Genomic DNA, 20,477 nt, shown 5'->3' with positions numbered 1-20,477 from the left:
AAAGCAAAGAGTGGTTTATCATGGAAAGGCAAACCCCAGCTGTACGCCGTGGTGCGGGCTGTATTGAGATAAAAACACGACGTGATTTTTAGCTTTTGCTGTGTTTGTATTTGGTGCCAGAGGTTCTCAAGTGATTTTGCAGAGTGTGGATACGGTGCAGTCAGGGTTTCCAAAAAATTCGCAATATCTTGAAATCTATACAGGATCTTACCCTGCTGGGCTTAACTTGAGACTATAGAGTTTGTTGTTCAAGGAGGAGAAATGGGCTTGTAGTGTGCTGTATTTAATCAAGTGCAGCAAAAATCTGTTGCAGGCATCGTTCATCTTCGTGAGCCAATATTTGTTTCCATTTTAGCTAGAGAAAAACCCTGCCTGGCGCAATGGGCTTCTTCATTGTGCAGATCCGGTGTCACCAGCATTATTGCTCCTGGCAGGTGCCGGCTGGCTGGCGGGGCAGGGCAGTCCCCATGTGTGTACTTTTTTTTTTTTTTTTTAAATGGGGTTGCAATACTGAGAACTGTATTCAATTATTGTGAGAATGCCAAGGGCTCAGGATATGGGGATGCTTGGAAATATGGGAAAGTACACGCTGTTCTCGTGTTGGCTTCCAAAGGATGAGATGCGTCCTGGGAGTCTGGGCCGTTAGGTTTCCAGGAGTGAGAGGGTTTCAGGTGCATGCTTTTCCTGGAGGGCAATGAGAAGTGGTGGGAGCAGGTTGAGGAGTGCCCACCCTATATGGTGGTAATGGACCAGGCTGCCCAGCTGTGAGCATCTCTTCTACATGGATCATGCCAAAGCCTAAGCTGTGGGTAGTGGAGTGATTTCAGCTAGAGAACATTTTATGATTTAATGAAGACTTTTACAAAATAGTATGATTTCACCAACCTGGACCTCAGTGCACATGTGTCGCAGGGCCCATGTCAATGTGTGTGAAGAGCACAAGCCCAGAGCAGCTTCAGCCCCTCCAGTAGCTGCTAGAGCAACCAGGATCCTTGCTGGCAGAAGTGTGGAGCTGTCAGGTTGAAAATCCAGCCCTCGTGTATGGTGTTAATGACAACACCCAGCTTTGTACCCAGAGCCCTTTGTGTGGTGGGGCTGTTTGGATTTATCACTGCACGAGGCTCAGCAACACGGGACTTGTGTTGCTTGGAGAAGAATTCCGGTAATGGCCACAAATGGACCTCTCCTGTATTTCATTTCCAGCAGCCCTTAATTCAAGAAACCATTTCTGTCACTCTGGGTTCAGCCACAGGCAGAGAAGTGGCTGAGAGAGAAATAAGCGATGCGCCCTAAGCTGTGGGGAGGGGTAGCTGGATTCTTCTTAATTTGATGCATTAAAAAACATAATCTCCTGATTCTGTTCTGAGCGCCGTCATTGTCTCATATATCTGTGTGTCCTACAGCAGTGTGTTCTCCAGCTTCGCACGCGCCTGGAGCAATATCTTGTGAGCCAAAAAAACAGAAAGCAAGGCAAGGAGGGAGCAGGGAAGGATGTGATGCCAAGTGGAACAGCTCTGTCTTACCCACCCCGGAGAGAAATCATTCAGATGCTGAAAGAGACAGGCTCCATTGCGCAGATTAATGTGCAGTGTTTGGAAGCAGCCAGGAACATTTTATCCGCTCATGGCGAGGTGGGAAAGAGCTGGGCAGTTCATCTCTGCAGAAGCCATTCCTTTCCCTTAGAGGGCATTTAGAGAAAAAAAAGAGTACAAAGGTCTCCGGGAGCGCTCAGGCACTTTAATTGGCTGAACAGAGCACTTTTCGGTTGGGATTAATATGGATATTTCTTAATAACCTGTCACCTTGTCAGGAGTGTCAGGGTCAGGATTGCAAGGCTGCTTGCAGCTAAAGTTCTCGCCTTCCTTCTGGTTTTTATTATTACCATAGCTCCTGTTATTGCGTATTCAGAGGCATAGGAAGATGGTGTCGTGTTAGTTTCTACTTTTCTTCCCTTGCAACTAGTGAGAGAGCCAGAAAGATGGACCAGATGGGTTTTTAGAGAAGGGCTGCTCTGAAAAGATGAATGGTGGTTGTCTGGGGGGACCCCAGTGCTGCCCACACCTGGGGGACTCTGGCTGCTCTCAGTACCGAACCAGCACCTGGTGGTTGGAGCCTTTGGATGCACACAGCATAAACGTGGGGAGCACAAAACCAAGCAAATCCCAGGCAGAACACAAACAAAATAAGCGATTTAGCAGTGCTCAAGATGGCCTTAAAGCTCCTGAGCCCATAAGCGTTGTTACAAGTATTTTGCCACTGCTCTTGCTCACTTTCATCTCTCAGTGGCCACCAGGCAGGGATGCCTGCAGGGAGCAGGCCGCTCCTTTGTGCAGTTGTTGGGGGTTAATTTGTTTTTCACCTTTTTCTGCCCTTTTCTCACCCTCCCTCCCCTCACTGCAGTTTCAGAGCAGACCCTGCAGCCCACCTCCTCCATCAGTGCACATCACTTCCACAAGCCTTCCTGGGAGCAGCACGGATGCACTCTGAAGGCTTCTCCAGTTTTGCTCTCTCGAAGTGATACCCTCCCCTCTTGGATAACCACCGCCTGGCCTGCTCCAGGAGAGCTGTCCGCAGAACCAGGGGGGCTGAAGCCTTCCCTGCTCCCTGACGTTGTTAGACAACGCGGCTGATAAAGTCTTAGCAAGGAATTTACTCCTCTAATTACTCTCTTTTATCCATAGATAATTTTGATAGAGTTGCACTTGCAGACCCCACTGTCATCAAAGCGCTGCCAGCTGACCTGTTAATCATAGTGGGAATTAATGGGAATTACAGGCGCCGTGGGCCCAGCTCTGAAGGGAGCAGCACCAAGGGGAATGCAGAACTGGAGCTGTGCTGTGCTGTCCTTCAGGATGCTGGTAAAGCAGCTCCTGGGGAAAAGTGGGTGTGGAGGAGGTGGGTTTGAGGATAAGCACAAGATTAAGAGCCTAATTGCAGGGAGTGTGAGCGCACGTGCATTTTCATTGTATTCACACTGTAATTAGCAAAGACTTTCAGATTAACAAGGGGGAACAGGGCCACCACTCACAGCCTTTGTGGTGGCTGTCACCAGAAGCACCAGGATGAGGCCATCTCTTGATGGTGCTCTTGTGGTGTAAATTGATTTATCACCGTTGACACGAAGTGAGCTGGAATCAAAGCATCCCTACTGCTGCCTGACACCACCTGAGGTCCGGGCTGTCTCTGGGTACTACCAAACAGCCACAGACACCGCGCAAAGCGCTTCCTCCAAGTTATCTTTGCAGAGCAGTTTCCTTAAAGATGCCGTGTAGCCTGCAGAGATGAAAAGAGTAATGTGTCTTATCTGTACGGAAGACCCATGAAGACTTAAAATATGAGAGTCACATAGAGACCGTCCTTAGAAGTTCGTTAAGGATAACGCAGCGCATTGCATTTAAATGCTGTTGTCATATCTGTGCATTCAAAATGCACACGCAGTCTGTGCTTTGGAGCAAAGGGTGGTGATTAGACAGTGCCATGAACAAGGAGCGCGTTCCTGGGAAGGAGAGAATGATAATGGCAGAATGAGGCATTTCTTCTTTAACAATGAATGGAAGATGAACAGCACTTAATCAGTTCCATGTGTGTAAGTCAGAGTGTTTTAAAGTCTGCTTGCTGTTTTTTGGACTAATCTGGTATGGAGGAGGGGCAGCTTCACTGTGCTGTTTGCAAGCAAACAGTTTGCACGTTGGTAAACACAATGAAGTCCTGCTGCTGAGTGCTTTGCAGGCACCGTTGCTATCTGGATACAAACCGTACCCCCAGATCTCCGATGTGATTGCAAACCAGGGAGTGAAAGCCACAGGCACAGGGAGAATATATGCTTAGGAAAAGGGAAACACCTTTCATAAATGATGGATGTCTTGCTGGGCCCTTTAGGATGGCATTTAAGAGCAGGAGAGAGAACACTGCAATGCTGCTGCCCATGTCTCTGGCTGGTCTGAGCCTGGTGCCTTGTGGGCAGCCCTAACGCAGTTCATTATAGGGATGCTCCCTGCTGTCCTGTTTCTCATGGCAAGGTGCTACCGCTCACCTGCCAGAAGCGAAGCAGTGAGGAAAGCTCAGACTTGCAGTACAAGGGTGGGGAAAGCCTATTTTGGGTAGGATGTCAGTCAGCTTGACACTAATTGGTTGCAGTAAGTAATCGTTCTCCGTGTAAATTAGACTCCAATTTCCTCTGTAGTCTGTCTGCTGTGTGGGCTTCGGGCTCTAATGAGGCTCTCACGTGGGGAACCTGGTTTGTAGCTCCTTTTGTTCCCAGAGATCCAGCCCAGCCCTCCCCACTGGGGGGGCTCCCTGATCCCTCTCCTGAGAGTGATGGCTCAGGGCTCCCCATGCTGCCCAGTCCAAAATTATAACCTTGGTTTAATGCGTGTTTGGATTATTTCTAACTTTAAAACTTGCAGAGGGACTTATTAGACATACAATGGGAATATCCCTCAGAAATGCTCCCTCCGAGTGGCTGGGAGCCCTGTTCGCTTCCCCATGAATGGAGCCCATTCAGCCCTAACCCCTGCAATGGCCGGGGAGCTGCCAGCACCTGGCCCTGCAGCCACGCACCTGGAGCACACAGCTCTGGGCCCCTGTGTTAGAATGTAACCACGCATGCATGCAAAGCTCACCCAGATGCTGGCCTGCGTCCTGGAGCCGCTCCAGCGCTGCACGTCTGTAACCAAGCACAGAAATCTGCAGTTGCACAAGGGGCTGTTACCCGCGGCCACCCATTGTTTGCAAATGGGCAGTGGTCCCCAGGTCGCTGTGCGCAGGGGGAGCGTACATGGGGCAGTTCTGGGGCTGCTGCCATGAGGGATGGCTGTGTGCAAGCAGCTGGGTCTGTGTGCTGGGTCTCGACAGTTTACATCTGTGGGAAAGGAGAACCATATGCGTGTGCTAGGCAGGCTGCTCTTTGCCGGGAGCGCTTAGTGATTCAGCAGTCAGCTTTGTGAAATTCGGTGTAACTTCAGGGACTGTGCCCTCACCCCTTCTACAAGCCCTCTCCTTACACGGTACGGTCATGCTCTAAGTGTGTCTGTGTATGGTTGGACATTGTGAAACATACTGTTGTTATTGGCCGTAGCAACTTGTGATCGGGGGGTACGTGCAGAGGGGCCGGTGGTTGGCTTTCTGCAGGAAGATAGGGGTCCTTTAGAAGTGGGTAGCGGAGAAAGAGGCGAAGCAAACCGAACATGGGCATTTTATTGCTCCTCTTTCTGTGCTTTGCACACAGGCAAGGTAACTGTGCTCAGACCGCTAGTCAAAACCGTAAGGGATGTTGGCTCCGCCGAGAGCTAAATTTGGGTAAAGGGACAGGATTGGATTAGGGCTTACGATTTTCACCAATAAGCTAAAAACGGCGGTGGGCGTCACTCTGCGAGCTGGGGAAGCAGCCGCGAGCTCCAACTCCCCAGATGACCTCCGGCAGCCGAAGGCACAGCGGCTGCAGCAGGATGCGCCCCGGCCCTGGCACCATCCTCAGCACCGCGCTCAGCCCCAGCCTCTTGCCTGCCCCTGCCCCATACGCGGGGGGTTTTCGGCATGTGACCTGCGTGCCCGTTTAGCCCAGTAAGTAATCACCCTCAATTTACAGCATACGAAAGTGTAAGCTCTTTTAGTGCTGTACAAATGTTTGCATTGGGAAATGATTTTCTTTTCAGCTCGGGTTTCCACCCGCGCTGCGTTACCCGCCACGTTCGGTGCTCATTGCCCCAGCAGCATGGGGCTGTGGAATATCCCGCTGCTGGCACTTGGAGCTGCGGGCACCGTGCAGCCTTTAGGGACTCTGCATCACTGCTGTCCCGGCTCCTGAGCCTCTGCTGTTTCATACTCTGTCTAAAAAACCTGAAGTGCGAAACCCTGCGGGAGCCTGGAGCTTATCTTCAGCGCTCGGTCTCCAGACATGGTGTGTGTCTTCTCAGCTGCTGCAGGGATTTGCATGGCATGACAAAATGTGAATTCTGAACCTTTGGCAGCTGGGTTTAATAGAGAGCAAAGGGCTATTTTTAACTTTTGGATGTCGCTTTTTTTTTTTTTTCTTTCCCCTGAGTTATTGTAAATTCTGGAGAAAATGTCCAATTTATTTGAGGCAAAACAAAGGTTTCTTTTAAGTGAAACAAAGGCTTCAAAGTCCTTAATCAAGCTTTCTGGATTCAATTGCTTTCAAATGCTTTTGGAATTAAGCAGAGAGGAAGCTGCATTTTACAACTCGGCCGCTCAGTGACAAATTATGTGTTTGGTTGGAAAAAAGGATTGCTACATGGGAGGAGCAGGAATCTGCACTGGGCTGCTTGTTTACCTCTGTTTGTGTTTGTTTAAGCAGAGCAAATGAGCTGTGTGCCTCCCTCTCGGAGCAGATGTTTCTATCCATGCATCTGCTGGGGCAATTGGAAAGACAGGCAGGGTGCTGGCGTGCCTGCATACAGACACAGCACCCATTGTTGGGTGCGAGCCTTAAAATAATTGGGTGGCAGAACATGGGAGCGTGGGGCTGTTGGGGGAAAGGTGCTGGGTGAGCTTGGGTGGTGAAAAATGTAGATTTCTAGTTTGGTGTGTCGTAGGAGAAAGTTGCTCTCAGTGGGAATAAATGTAGAATGGATGGGTGCAGGGAGCCGATGCATTGCTGCATCCCCTGGAGGAGCACAGTAAGTCCCATGAGCAGCCATAAAGGTGCCAAAAGAGAGAAATGCCCATGGCCCGACCTGTTGGGCTGTATTTCTGTTAGAAGCTGCTTCCCCCTCAGCGGGCAGATGCAGGGCTGCATCCCGCAGCAGGACTGCGCTTGTTCGTGGGGCAAATTCCTTTGGAAGTGTGAATCATTGAGTTGGGATTTTTGCGGTGGAGGCTGGGAGATGATTAAATGTTCTGTCTGCAGGAAATTACCAGGAGATTTCAGTATTTTCCTGAATCAGCCTCAGATGGTGCGCAGCTTTAGGTTAATACAAGTGAGTAGTGTTACGTGGAAGTCCCTGGGCTCTGCTGCTGGCAGGACTGGACCCAGTGAGTTCCTTACAGCTCTGTTGTGAGAGCATGTTTGTGCTCTGGTACCATTTAAATAATGGCAGCAGCATGCTGATTCCTCTAATGATCTTGATTAAATTATCGGTTATTTCCTTAATTAGTTACTTGATCTACTCGCACCTCAAATTAGTCTGTTCACCTAAAGAAAGAAGGAATGAAAAAAAATCTCCCTCTTTTTCAGTTTTTAAGACTTTCCCTTACCAAAAGGCAGCTGCCATCTCATTCAAGTGCTCCTGGCTCAGGGATGGTTTGCTTGGACCCCCCCCAAATGCCTCTGGACTCTGGGGTCCTTTGGTGGGGTTTCCAATGGAGCTGAGGCTGGTGACCTGAAAACCCTCCAGCCATCTCAGGCTGGTGGTGGACATGGTGCTGACCTTCTGTAGTGTGACACTGAGAGATGGGCATCCATGCTCCGTAGGGGCTTGCTCCTCTGGCAGTGGGGAATTTTAAATGCAGTGGCATAGGTGTGTGCCTGTTCCTGTGTTATGCAGACGGAGCAGTATGTGGAAGTGGTCTTCTTGAATGTGCTGTTTCCATGTATCAACAATGAAAAATATGAATGAAACAATGGAGTTGGCACAAGCTCCTTGCTGCACGGGAGGTTTTGGATGTGCTCTGTGTGCAGCCAGGATGTGCATTCTTCTTTGGGAAAGCTCACACCCCAGGGACACGAGGGAGAATGTCTTGGGGAGCCCTCCTATCCACTTGTTGCCCTCACCCCTCATATCTCAGGGTTGAAAAACTGTGTACAGTTTGGAGACTCCTTGTGATACACGGAGGGCAGGGAGGCTTATGCTTCAGACAGCTGATTTGTTCTTGCTTTTGTACTGTGTATCACTCTTAATGACATTCCCCTTGTTAGCCTTATCTTCACACCTCCCTGATGCAGAACTGGCTGAAACACGGATTGCGTAAGGCGGCTGTGTACATTGGAGAGATGTAAGTTGGGACTCTCCCAGCTAAAACAGAACTAAATGCTTGCCCTCCAGTTAAATTTTACTATCAATGCCAAGAAGCTATGTATTTGGGATGAATTACCTAGAGCTTAAACATACACAAGCTTTATTCCTTGGGGTCTTCTGTATTTTTAGCAGTGTGGCATGAATTTGGGCAGTCTGACTTCCCCTCTGCTAACAAACCTTCCCATGGCTGTATGATTGCTGGCATCCCGAGCGTGGCACCCAGCTGGGGCTGCTCTCTGTATGTGGATGGGGTGTGCAGAACCCCATCCAAAAATGTGCAGAACGATTAGTGGGAAGTACTCCAAAGTACCAATTGTAATGGCTTGGAAGGCAGAAAATACCCTACTAGATTTACATCTTGATTCCTAAATGATTGTCCTGACTCTGGAGGTAGTGAGCTCTCATGGTCAGCTGGGTCCTAAGATGCCTGAGTGTGACCAAGTGTTGCAGTGCTGAAGGGTGACGGTGATGCCTCTGGGAGAGGATGGGCCAATCCCGTCCCTCCCTACGTCCATCCTGGATTGTTTGCTTAGCCACAGCCGAATAATGGATGTGCTCTCAGGCTTCAGATGTGGGAAGAGCAGCCCAGCCCCTGTTTTGTGTGTAGGTGGCAGAGCAGAGCTGGCCATGGCAATGGTTCCCAGGTGTGGCTGTATCCAGGCAGTATGGGCAGTGTGCCTCATTAGGGTTAGGAACCTCCACCTCCAATTAAGAAAGCCAAGGGATGGCAATATCAAACACGTAACTACAGTCAAAAAGAGAATGTGGTGCTGGCTTGTTCCCTCTGCCTTTATCTGCGTGTCCTGAGAGGCAGCAGAGATTGAATGCTTGCTCCAAAAGGGCTGAATTTCTCTTTATGCTCCCCTGAGGTTTGTGTCTGGGTTCTATCCTTTTGGTGTTGGTTTCTGTGCTGACATTTCCAACTCAGTGCAAAGACAAAAACAAAAGAAAGATGGGCCTTGGTAATGAGAGGGCTATTTAACCACGGGAGGACTCACAAGAAAATGTGCGTTGAATATTCATAGAGCTGTATCCATTAACATTTTCACTGTGCTGACCCTGGGCAGACCAGGAAAGCTGTCAAGAAGTGGAGTTGTGTTATTCAGCAGAGGGAAGGTGAGGGCTCTCGCCTTGTTGCAGGCTCCATTCCTGGATCTGGACTTGCAGCAGCGAGCAGTATTTCCACAGTTTCACTTAAAGTCCTGAAAATGCTCACAGTAAATATTTCAGGCCTGATTCCTCTGCCTGGCATTAATTCATCTCCACGCCTGTGTGAGTGCGGGTGGCTGACACCAGCCTCCTGATTCACAGGCAGGCAATTAGAGAGATAAGCCGAGGTGACTTCATGTGTCTCCTTTTTAGATTGCTCAACTTGGAGTTGCTTTAAAGGGACAGGATTAGCAGAGATTGAGCCCTCAGCTGCTGCCTGGGGCTCATGTCCAACATCGGCTGCAGGTACCAAGTCAGGGAGTGCATTGTCCATCATGTGAAATTGTGCTAGGAAGATGAGAACTGATGATAAAATGGTATTAACGCTTGCTTCGTTAACAGGGTAGAAGGCATCAAATAATTCTCCTGCCATAAATCTGAAATATTTCCTGTGTTTTGTAAGTGATGCTACTTAAGTGATTGAGATACATTTGCTTGCTGGCTGTTGCATCCTCAGGTACAAGGATCATGGCACAGTCCATTGGACTAATTCAGCAGTAAGTAGAAAGTCTGAAGCCATGGCTATTTGGTAGATTAAGATGAGATGGGGTCTTGTGTCAGGTCCTAGGATACCTTGTTCTAGACTGTACCACTTGCCAATGTCTGCCATATTTGGGGGTCGGAGTGGAAGTCTTGCATGCATGATGCTTGCCATGTCCCCTCCGTGCTGGCCGTCTGCCACAGGCTCTGTGCACAGAAGGGCAAAGTGCCTCAGAGCATCATGAGACAGGCTTGGTGTTCTATCTGCGACGTGTAAAAGTGATACATACAAAGATAAGAGAAAGACCTGCTTTACCTGGATGCCTTTTGTACAAAATAAATGCTAATCTTAACTAATGAGCTAATAGATTCACTGTGGATGTCTCTGGGGTCCATTTACATCCTTCAAAGCCCCATTAATTTCCACAGGCTTCAGTGTACCCAAGCCCCTTGCTTTACCAGAAATGAGCCTCTCCGCTCCCAGTCACAATAACAATAGCACAAATTGTGTGGCTTGTTCCACCGCACGGTGCTGAGCATTTCTCACTGCGTACCACTGTTGTGTCACACTTTGTCACTTTGCAGGAGCTGAGGCATTGCTGCACACTGCATGCATAGGTTTGATTAATGTAAGCTGGTCGTTAACCTTCGTAAACAGGGAAGGCAGCAGCACAGAGCTGCTCAGGCTCCTGGTGACCCATGTCTCTTGTGGGAGTGGGACGTGATCAAAGTCACAGCAAGTGGCTCTTTTGCTCTTCTTGTTACCTTGAGGTGATGCTTGTTAGGGGAGTACAAATGTGTTTCTTTGCACTGGGAAATTAAAGAAAGCCTTGTTCTGGCTTCTCGTGGCATGGTTTTAACCCTTCGGCATGGTGTTTGTTGACATCCTGGTCCCAGCAGCTCACTGCCTGTTTGCAATTAGTGCTGAGCCCTTCGGCCTGGCCTCGCCTGGAGCTTGTTTCACAGAGGGGTTAAATTTCCTCGATGTAAACATTTTCTGCTTTTGGAGCTTGTCACTATTTGTTTTCTCAATGCTCTTATTTTCTGAAGTGCTGTAGAACCCACACTGTGGAAAACCTTGCATGACAAGCATAGAGCTCATGCTTCCAAACATCTTCACAACAGACACGTTATCGGTGTCTAACAGCCACTAAAAATCAGGGGGAGCTCAGTGCTTAACTCCTGCCAAAATACCCATTAGGGCCCATGCAGCCAACTGCTCCCGTTGACCATCTCTGTAGACAAAGGCCTGACAGAGAAGGGGAGAGATCGAGCAATCGTCCCTGAGTCTGCCTTCACAATGTGCCTGGGGTCTTGGAAGCTGCCTGGGTCTAAGCCACAGTGTACTTTGCTCGTTAAGACTCATGGCTGTCACGTAAGCATCCTTGCCATCCCACTGCCTGCTGCACTTGTGATCCAGTAATGCCCTCAAACTGGTAAGGGGTTGGGTGGTGGAGCAGCATGAGTAAGGTGAGTCAGCCTCTTCCATTGCAGTGCAGTCCCCAAAAGGAGATGAGAGGCAGCAAGTGGTCACTTGGGATACCAGGGGTATGCTGGAGAGCTTGGTCCTCAGCTCTCCAAAACTTGGGGAAGGGTTGTTTGAACCCCGTAGTGTGTGGCATAAGTCTGACACCACGCAAAAAGCTCATCCAATGTCCATGGCAAAACTTGATAGAAATAATTTACTGTTTTCTGTGGAATGGTTCCTCTCTGATGTTCCATGGACTTCAGGTTTGTCTCAGCTTAGAGGTGATGAGGTTTTGTTCTAAGCCTTGTGTGAAATCAGGCAGGGCCAATGCCAAGCTCATATTCAGGACCTTCTGTTTGCTCATGTGGAGGGGCTGCAGAGCAGGATGGCTGCTTTCCCCATGTCTTACCTGGAAGGAAAATTTTAATAAAGTCAAAACTTCAAAGCAGGGGTGCTCCAAGTACAGCAAGTGTCAGAATGTTCCTCATCCATGGATGGGTTTGTGCTGCACGGAGCAGACGCTCGATTTGGGGAAGGCAGCTGTTGAGCAGTGACTGCTGCTGATTACACTAATTATAACAGTCCCGCCAGTATCGTGAGCTCCCCTTCTCCTTCCCCATCTGTCTGTTTGGCGATCCATGCCTGCTCATCTTTGAGATAAGGACTGTCTTTCAGGAGGATGTGTTTGGAGTGCTCAGTGCTGCAGGGAGCCCAGCTGCCCTACCCTCTGCTTCCCCATGCTGATACAGGGGAATCATCATGGTTTACACACAGAAGGAATTTGAAGCACTGAGCTGGTTCCTGTGAGCTTATTTCAGGGCCAGGTGTGATTTTGTTTGGGCCGTAGTGCTCCCCATCTTCTCAGTGCCATGACAGCTTGGAGGAGCAAAGCATTTTGATCCCCACTTTTGGACTCAAAATTGGCTTCAAAATATCAGCTGTTCTTTTGTTACAAGGAAACAATGCAACTTACATGCTCAACAAAAAGCAATCCCAGCTCCTCTGGACACCCAACCTGGTTTTTATTTTGTGGGGGGTTATTCTCTGTCACACAGCTCTCACTTTGAAGAGCAGCCCATTCTGAACCAGGGAACAATGAGGCTTGCTAAGCCTCTAGCAGCATTAATTGCTTCTAAAAGGCTGATGTATTTAGTCTGCTAATGTTTAGCAAACATATACTTGTTTTGCCCCTTTGAAGATAATGCTTTATACAGCACAGTTTGGTTGGGAAAAAAGAAAAAAAGAAGAAATGGCCTGTGGCCTTCAGCCTGTTGAACAAGTAAGTAGTGGCTGGCAGGAGCAGCAGCGGTTGATACTGCTGTTGTCTCCCATTAAAAAGTGACTGGGTGCCCCCAGCCCTCCTGGTGCCTGCTGTGGGCAGGAGGTCCTGATGGGCCAGTGCTGGCAGTGCCATGAGTTGGTGGTGTCGTGCTGGTGTGGTGACATTGGTGTCATGCTCATGCTCCTCCATGGGTGGGATGCAACCATGTAACTCCCCAGCTGGGGACACCTGTAAGCTGTGCCTTATTGTTGCTGTGACAGCATCACCTCCTTGCAAGGTGGTCAACCCAGACCCGATATGGTCTTAATCCCTCCCTTGGAGTCCTGCTCGTTTGGCAGCTGGCTTAGTTGCATTTCCCTGTAGATTGCGATAAGATAAAAGCTGGGCCATGTCTTACAATAAGGGAAACCAGTTTAGGAGATGACAGGTTATAGGAGGGAGGGATTGGGGCTTCTCGACCACAGCCGCCTTTGATGGGGGCTGTGATTGATTCCGTGCTGCGCTGACCTTTTCATGATGGGCTGAGCAGCTCTAATGATCTTGATGGGGCTGGCGATTTGGATATTGTACTTGATGTATAAGGTTTGACATGGCTTTGAGAAATGGGACTGGGAGATGACTGACAGGCCTGTTCTGTTAAGGATGCTGAGGCACAGCCTGCTTTCCAGTGATTTCTTTCAACGAGAATGTTTTTGCTGGATTATGTTGTAGCAGAGAAGTTTTGCTGTTAAGTATCTGCCTGTATACAGCATCTATGCTGTTAAAAATGATAAGGATGTAGTAACATGATAAGGATGTAGTAACTTGGAGGACAAAAGGCTTATCATTAGAAAAGCTGTTCAAATTATATACTTATATTAATGACTATTTAGTGAATTGATTGTACTCTGATTTTAACTCTTGGGCTCCTTAGGCAAATAAAACAACAGAATAGTTTGCACCCATGATTTTTTCAGAACTCAACCGTATAAAATATCAAATCTTTGAGGTCTTGCAGGCAGCATTAAAAACCTTTTACCTTCCATGAGTTGAGCTCTGTACAAATCACACCCTGGCTGACATATCTCATGGGTGCTTGTGGCAAGAGTAATGAATGTCATGGTTTGTTATGAGCTACTAAAACCAGTACAAACAGAGAAAACCCGTTGTAATCTCAGCATATCATTCGAAGAAGCAATTTGTAAGTATGAGCAAATGTCAAGCTATGATAACAAATTGTTGTTCCTAATTAAAAGGAAGAATAGCAAACAACTACTGTCTTTTGTATCCAGTGCCAAGTGGTCTCAGGGACATGTTGCGTCCATCAAACCTTCATGTCAGGACAGGCAGGATGCAAACCTAGCGATATCCTAAAATGCGTTGATTTACCCCACGTGCTCCAGGTCTGTGGTCCTGAAGAGGCTGGGTTGGTGAAATGAAGTTGAACTGCCATTTTGTATAATTTTATTATTATTATTAAATTTAATCATAGAATCACAGAATCACCAAGTTTGGAAAAGGCCTCTAAGATCACCCGGTCCAACTGTCCACCTATCACAATGTCAAGGTTAGGTGAAGTGTAGAAGCCTTGTAATGAGTGGAGTTTGGGGTGGGCCTAACCAATGCTCCACAGCCCATCTGCACTTCCAAGATGGTATTGTGTCACCTAGGTCTACTTCACATTCTTGGGTAGGTAACAAAAACCCATTTTGCTACCTCTCTTCCCACCAAGCAATTGGCTGTCACCCATCTCCCTGCGTTTGGACAGGCACTTGGAAATGTGCTGCTTTTGCAGGACCCTGAAATGGCTCACATCTGGCCGCTGAGCACAGGGACAGCTGAACGTGGGAGAAACAAAACACTGGGGGTTTGCACAGCTTTTGGGAGCAGCAGGTGGAGGCAGAGCCTTCCTGTGCATGGCACGGAGGGGAGCTCGGTGAGCAGACACATTAAACCCTCAGGGCATAACCACTGACCCGAAACACCTGATCAGACAGGTTTGAAGCAAAAAAATAAAATAAAATTTATGTAAAGTGACAGCAACCCTGGCTGTGTCAGGTGGCAAGGTATGTGGTAGCATGGGGCTGTCCTGTAAGTGCATCTTCTGCTTGGTGTACATGGACAATTAATTTGTGTTGCCGATCTAAGATTTAGATCTTTGGAAAATTTACCATGAGACAAGCTGAAGATTTATGGATTTCCTTTGTAGCATATTTCCGTGGAGTGCTTTATTGTTCATGGAAGGGCCCCAGGAAAAATATTTAATTGAAAAATAGTGCTTTGAGTTTGTTTAGCTTAAGTTTTGATACAGCGCTCTAATGAGGCTTTTGTAGACATTATTAAGGGACACTGTTAAAAAGCCTTTAGATGAGAATACTGCCAGGCTAGCAAAGGGGGAAAAATAGTGTAAGCATGCAGATTGTTGTTCACATTCTGTTACAAATTTGATTGTAACGTACAAAAATAAAAAGCGTCGTAGAGCAGAGTTAAAGCCAGAGGCTATGAAAAGCCTTATTGTTGTTAAGCTCTGCAAAGCTTCTTGCATTAAGGTGATTTAAAAAAAAAAAAAAGGGGGAGGAGGAGGTGATGCAGTGATGGATAGGGGGACTGTGTGTCTGCTGCTGGGCTCAGTTGTGTTTTAAAAGCTAACTTCCTCCTTGCTCACCTGTCACACCACTGTCCCTAAGCCACTCAGGAGTGCAGGGGACAGCCTTCCCCCCACAGGCAGCTTTTTCGGACAGCAGATATCCTGAGGCAGCACATCCCTGCCAAGCTGCAGCAGAGAATGTTCAGTAAATAATTCAGAAAGGCAACTTGACCTGACACCCATCAGGTTCAGCAGTATCTGTGTGGCTGCATGTGGCTGTGCCCTGTCGCCTGCTGTGACCATAACATCATGTGGAGCGCAATGGGTTGTTGGCTGAGCGATACGCTAAGGGAAGGGAGAAGACAGCACATAGGAAATGTGGGCTCTTGGAGTGATTTGTTAAATTAGTTGTAGGGATGAGCTTGTGCAAATAGCAGAAAGCGTCAAGTTCGGGTCTGTGCCTTTGCAACTAGCAGCAAAGGAGAAAAAAATGTGGCTGAAATCACAAGAAGAGTTATTCATCACACGCTTCTGAACCTGAGCATGGGCTCCCTGCTCTTGGTGCCGTTGCTTTTCACTCAGTATTTTAGTAGCTAAAATTTTACCTCAGGTTGTTGGCTTCCCTGCAGGCAGCTGTTAGCATCCTTCCTTGTAGAGGTGCAAGTCCTTCGTGTGACCTTCAGAAACGTGCTCCAGTGGCTCAGTCTGCTTAATGAAACACCCATTTCACCTGCATCCATCAAGGAATACTGCATGCCTTCTGGAGTTATCCCAACACGTGGCATTTTCGCAAGCATTGCATTAGGGAACAGTAGTATGTAGGGATTGCCAGCAGTCCGACAGCGCTCAGAGCAGGAAGGCTCATTTCCACTTGCCTAAGACAGTCGCGTGTCCAAAAGTGGCATCTCCTAATCTGATTTCTGGTCTCAGAATAGCCCGCTCATCGGATTTTGTGGATGTTTAGGCCTGTGAGTGTCGGAGTAGGAAGAGCGCCAGGAATGACAATGATAATACTTGCTGTTTGGAGATAGAAAGCTGATTTGCTTATGGCTAGTCATGAAGCTGAGAGGCTATAGGCAGTGGTTTTGCTGGTCCTTTACATCAGTTCACAATTCTCACTCACATTTTATCTTTGTGCATCAACTTTGGAGTATGTTTACAGTTTCTGGTGTGAGTCCTTTCTTTGGGATGATCCAGTTGGCCAAGACAGCCAAGCAGAACATACTACAGAACCCAACTTTGCTTTGTAGGATACCCAGCTGGGGGCATGGGGCTGGCACCTCCATCTGCCCCACATTGGGGTCATCCTGGGAGGACAGAGCTGCTGCTGACTGCATCAAGGGGATAGGGGGTGGGGTTGGGCAATGGTTCTTCTGCTAGAGGGGCACTCAGAGCTCTGATAGATTCTCTGTTCCCAAGGCTTTATAGCCAAGGGCCTTTGCTCCTTGGGAGTGAATGCAGATAAAATCAGGCATTTTGCTAGTGTTCAGTGAAAAAGAGCACCTACAGGACCTGTCACATGGCTTGGTACGTATTCCTGTGCCAGCTGCAGCCCCTAGTTACTCTGCTTTTAATAACATATTTCCAGGAAGATCATTAACAGTAAACATGGGTAATTTCTACTCTACATACAGGCTTCCTGCTCTATATTATCATTTTACAAGCAGGCTTCTTCATTTGCTTTTACCCTGCTTAGTTTTGTCTCACTTCCTTTGTATTTTAATTAACATGTTCTGAAGTTAAGAGGAAAATACGTCGTCATGGGGCCTTGGCACGCGAAGCAGACGGAGGAGAGCTGACAGCCTGCCTGCAACACCGGCACAAGCTGGGAGGGACAGGATGTGCCAGTGCAGGAGGCTGGGGAAGCTCACTTCCTATGAGCATTGCTGGAGAGCATCCTTCCCAGCACCACGCAGCAGAGGTGATGCCATTGGCACCAGGGACCCAGCTGGGCACAGCAACAGGCTGAGGGCTCAACTCCTGCACTTGCAGCTGCGCTTATAAATAAATAAAAAGAATTGCAAGTGTTCAACTATTCCATTAATGGCTGTGAATACTGGGAATTAAGGGAGGGGAGCTTCAGCCTCCCTGCTGGGGCAGCTGCTCCTGGGGGACACAGAAGGTGCGAATCGGGCATCTCTCGGGGCCATATGAAAGAAAATGGATTAAAATATGCGGTGCCCATAATGCCGCGCTAATAACTTGCATTTCCCAGAATATTTAGCCCTGCTGGTGCGCAAACAGGCTGCATGGAAAAACCAGTGGGGAATCGTAGCAAATGACTGCAGAAAATAATTAAGAGGGCATTAAAAGCCAGGAGAAAAACGATCCACTGCTCGGAGCCAGCAGATCGCTGCTTTAATAGCCCGCTTACCTACGAAGCAGTACTTCAAGTTTGACAGCGAGTTGCAGTATCAAATGAGATGATAGTTGGAGGAGGATAATTAGCGACTTCACACCATTCAGTTGGGGCAGCTGGTGCGGAGCCAACAGTTTGCCAGGCGCACATGCAAGCCAGAGGGAAGGATTTGCTCTCCCTTCCCTGAAGCAGCCTGCAGGGCTTATTGATTTATAAGAGCAGGCTGATTTCCATGTAAATAAATGCGAGGGTGGCCGGGCAGCGGCGCGCGGTCCGGATGCGGTGACTTTGGCTTGCTGACATCATTGCTCATTAGCATGCAGGAGAGGAGAGCAATGCAACAGCAGAGCCCCGCGCCGCTCCCGCACCCGCAGTTATTCTCTGCGGGCTGCATCTCTGCTCGTTAGTGCCCGGTGCTCGGAGAGCAAATTGGACATCCTATTGCCACCGCCGAGGGTGTTAGCAGAAGGCGGCTCGGGGGGATCCATCCAGACTGGGAGCTGGAATTCAAGCAAAGCAACTGAAGCGAAAGCTTAGCCTGCCGGGGAAAAGCAGCGCTTTTCTCCAGGGGTGATTTTCTCTGCTGCCACGTAACGTTCAGCAGGAGCTTGCTCTGAGCAGCTCCGGCCGCAGCCCTACATCTTGCCCCGCCGCCCGGCAGCGGGTTGCACGCGGGCTGTCACGCAATTCTGCCTGCATCCAGGATGCTTCGCTGCACCGCGGTGCTGGGAGCAGCTGGGCAGCCCCGAGTGAGCTGGCACGAGTAGCACCGGTGTCATCCACAGCGGCAGGTAAGAGGCTGCCTTCGGGACAACTTCGGAGCTGTCGTGCGTTTTTAAGGGGAATAGAAGAAGGGAGGAGGGGAAGGATGAGCGACGTTCCATGCGTGCACATCGCTGCACGCTAACTTTGCTCCGCGCACTGTTAGCGGTGACCTTTAGAGGGGCTGTGGGTTTTTTTTTTCCCAACCGTCGCTGTTCTCGTTGTTTATGGATGGAAAAGGTTAATGGTTAAATTGCAGCTCTGCAGCTGCAGGAAGTCAGACGTGGGGATGCCACTTGAACAGATTTTTCATTTTAAAAATAATCAGAGGGGCTCAGCTAGCTTTAAGTAAGGATAAGTATTAAAAAATCCTCCTCTCTCTGTGCTAATTTCATTGCTTTGGTCAGTGCATCTCCAGGAAGCTGGGTTCTCTGTGCATATCTGAGCAGACTGTGCAGGCTGTATTTGGATGATGACATTACAACTCAGATGTTTATTGTGCTGCTTTTGGATTCCTGAGGATAGAGAGTTTTAAAGTAATAATCTTTCTACATCCTTCTTTTTAATGCCACAATGCCTAAGTCTAAACCAATCTGGAACTGAAACCTGGAAGCTGTGTTTTTCAGAGCAGTCTTATAAAGTCAAATTTCCTTTTTTTTTCTGTTCCTTGGAGGAACATTTTAAGCAGATGTGACACAGACATGACCTGTGACCACGGAAAGATTTTAATCCAGTTTTGCAGTCGTGATGCCTTGGTTAAACAGTGATTGAATCTTTTTGAGCTGTTGAGGATTAGCACTGGGCAGAATAATGCCAAAATAATTATTCGCACCAGATGCAGTGTCGTCCTTTCAGTTTTAGCTCTGTTATCATGTAACCCATCTGACTTGTTTTTATTCCACTATTATTTCACCTGCTGCAGGAGCACTCACACGTCTGGCACCAGTGCTTTGTATCTATCAGGGTACTGGCGTGAGCCTGGGATACAGATTTGTAAAGTAAAACGATCTGCAGCTAACCAGATTACGTTTTACTTTGCATGTTAATCTCCTCCTGCTGCTTGTTTCAGACCAGCCGGCTTCAGCCGAAGCGAGCACCCAGCGCTGTGCCCTTGCTGCTGCCTGGGGTTAGCTGCACACCGAGCGGTCTGCCAGTGACTGCTTGCACAAATGGGTCACTATGCTGTCTCAGGGGACGTTGCCTAAGCCTCAACTTTTGAAATAATGACCATTTCCAGCACAGCTCATCCTGTGTCTGAGTATTTGGCCTATCAGCTGTTTTCTTCTTTTCCTTTTGGGCACGAGGCCTAGGATGTGCTCAGATAGAAATGTGTTTACTGCTTCCCAGGGTTTCTGTTTGTCATGCCGCAAATGCAAGCTGGTGACCCGGTGATGTCCCTTTAAATAGCACATCCAGCCCCAGGGCAAAGCCCAGCTCCTGCTCTGGCAGGGCCATTGCAAAAGGGAGAAACTGCTGGAGCTGCAGGGTGGTGGGTGAAGAGAGAGGAACAGGGGGATGGATGCTGCTCACAAAGGGACCTGAGTCACGCAGGCTTGGAAGGCTGTGCACTTTGTGTTGAACCTGTGGCTTGAAGGCAATTTTCTTTCTTCGGTTAAGCAGCGGGAAGAAACCCATTGAAATACAGCTCCGTATCTTGTTAGTCTGGAAAGCTCCTGAACGGTCTAATTAAAAATCTGACAAGATCACCCGTGGCGTAGGGCAGCACTGTACAGCACACACATGGGAGTGATGCTGAGCCCAGAGCCAGGGCTCGGTCCCTGCCAGTCACAGCTGAGCCCTGGGGCTGGCATCCATGGGGACAGCTCTGTGCTGCTGGTTCCTGTCTGCCATGTGATGCCAAACCCACAGCCAGCAGAACTGGAGGCAGCCTGTGGGCTGCTCTGGGCTGTGCCCCAGGGAAGCAGGGACCGGGGACTGATGTGATGTGGACCCATCCTTGAACGGGTGGCCTGACTCACCGGGAAGGCAGCCCAACCAGGAAATCCTCTGAGACTGTTTCTGCAATGCTAGGGATAGCTCTTTATTTTTTATTTTTCTTCTTTTTTTTTGTAATTAAGCAAGAAGAAATCTTGAAATGGTAAAGGTTTTTTACCAAGTCTTAGAAATAAAATGAGTCTCCAGTCTGAGACTCAGCGTGGACAGCATCAGCCAGGAGAGGAGAAATTTTCCAGGAGTGGAAATGAGGTTCACAATAAAAGTTTCAATGCCAACATCAGTACATTAGCAATTGCTGCTCTTGGCACCAGGAAGATCAGAAGGAATTACAATGAAGAGACCCACTGCCAACCTTTCTGGAGATGTGCAGCTATGCCCTCTCCACTGTCAGCACTGGAGCTGCATCTATGGGAATAGTT

General features: G+C 48.5%; 1 protein-coding gene across 4 annotated transcripts in view; it reads left to right on the top strand.

Annotated features, from left to right (window-relative positions):
- The window catches only part of PRICKLE2 (prickle planar cell polarity protein 2), an 89,706-nt gene that overhangs the window by 35,847 nt on the left and 33,382 nt on the right, over positions 1-20,477 (top strand). The window contains exon 1 of one of the 4 annotated variants that reach the window (XM_021409167.1): positions 5,402-5,562. The exons of 2 other annotated variants lie outside the window; for them this stretch is intronic. The gene's annotated coding sequence lies outside the window, so the exon portion shown is untranslated. Of the gene's footprint in view, positions 1-5,401; positions 5,563-17,656; positions 18,132-20,477 lie in introns of those variants that run through there. One more of the 4 variants, XM_021409166.1, reaches the window with a different exon arrangement.

Source organism: Numida meleagris, chromosome 11 (genome assembly GCF_002078875.1).
Source record: "Numida meleagris isolate 19003 breed g44 Domestic line chromosome 11, NumMel1.0, whole genome shotgun sequence".
Taxonomy (NCBI): Eukaryota; Metazoa; Chordata; class Aves; order Galliformes; family Numididae; genus Numida; species Numida meleagris.
This window is presented reverse-complemented; position numbering and strand designations above follow the sequence as displayed.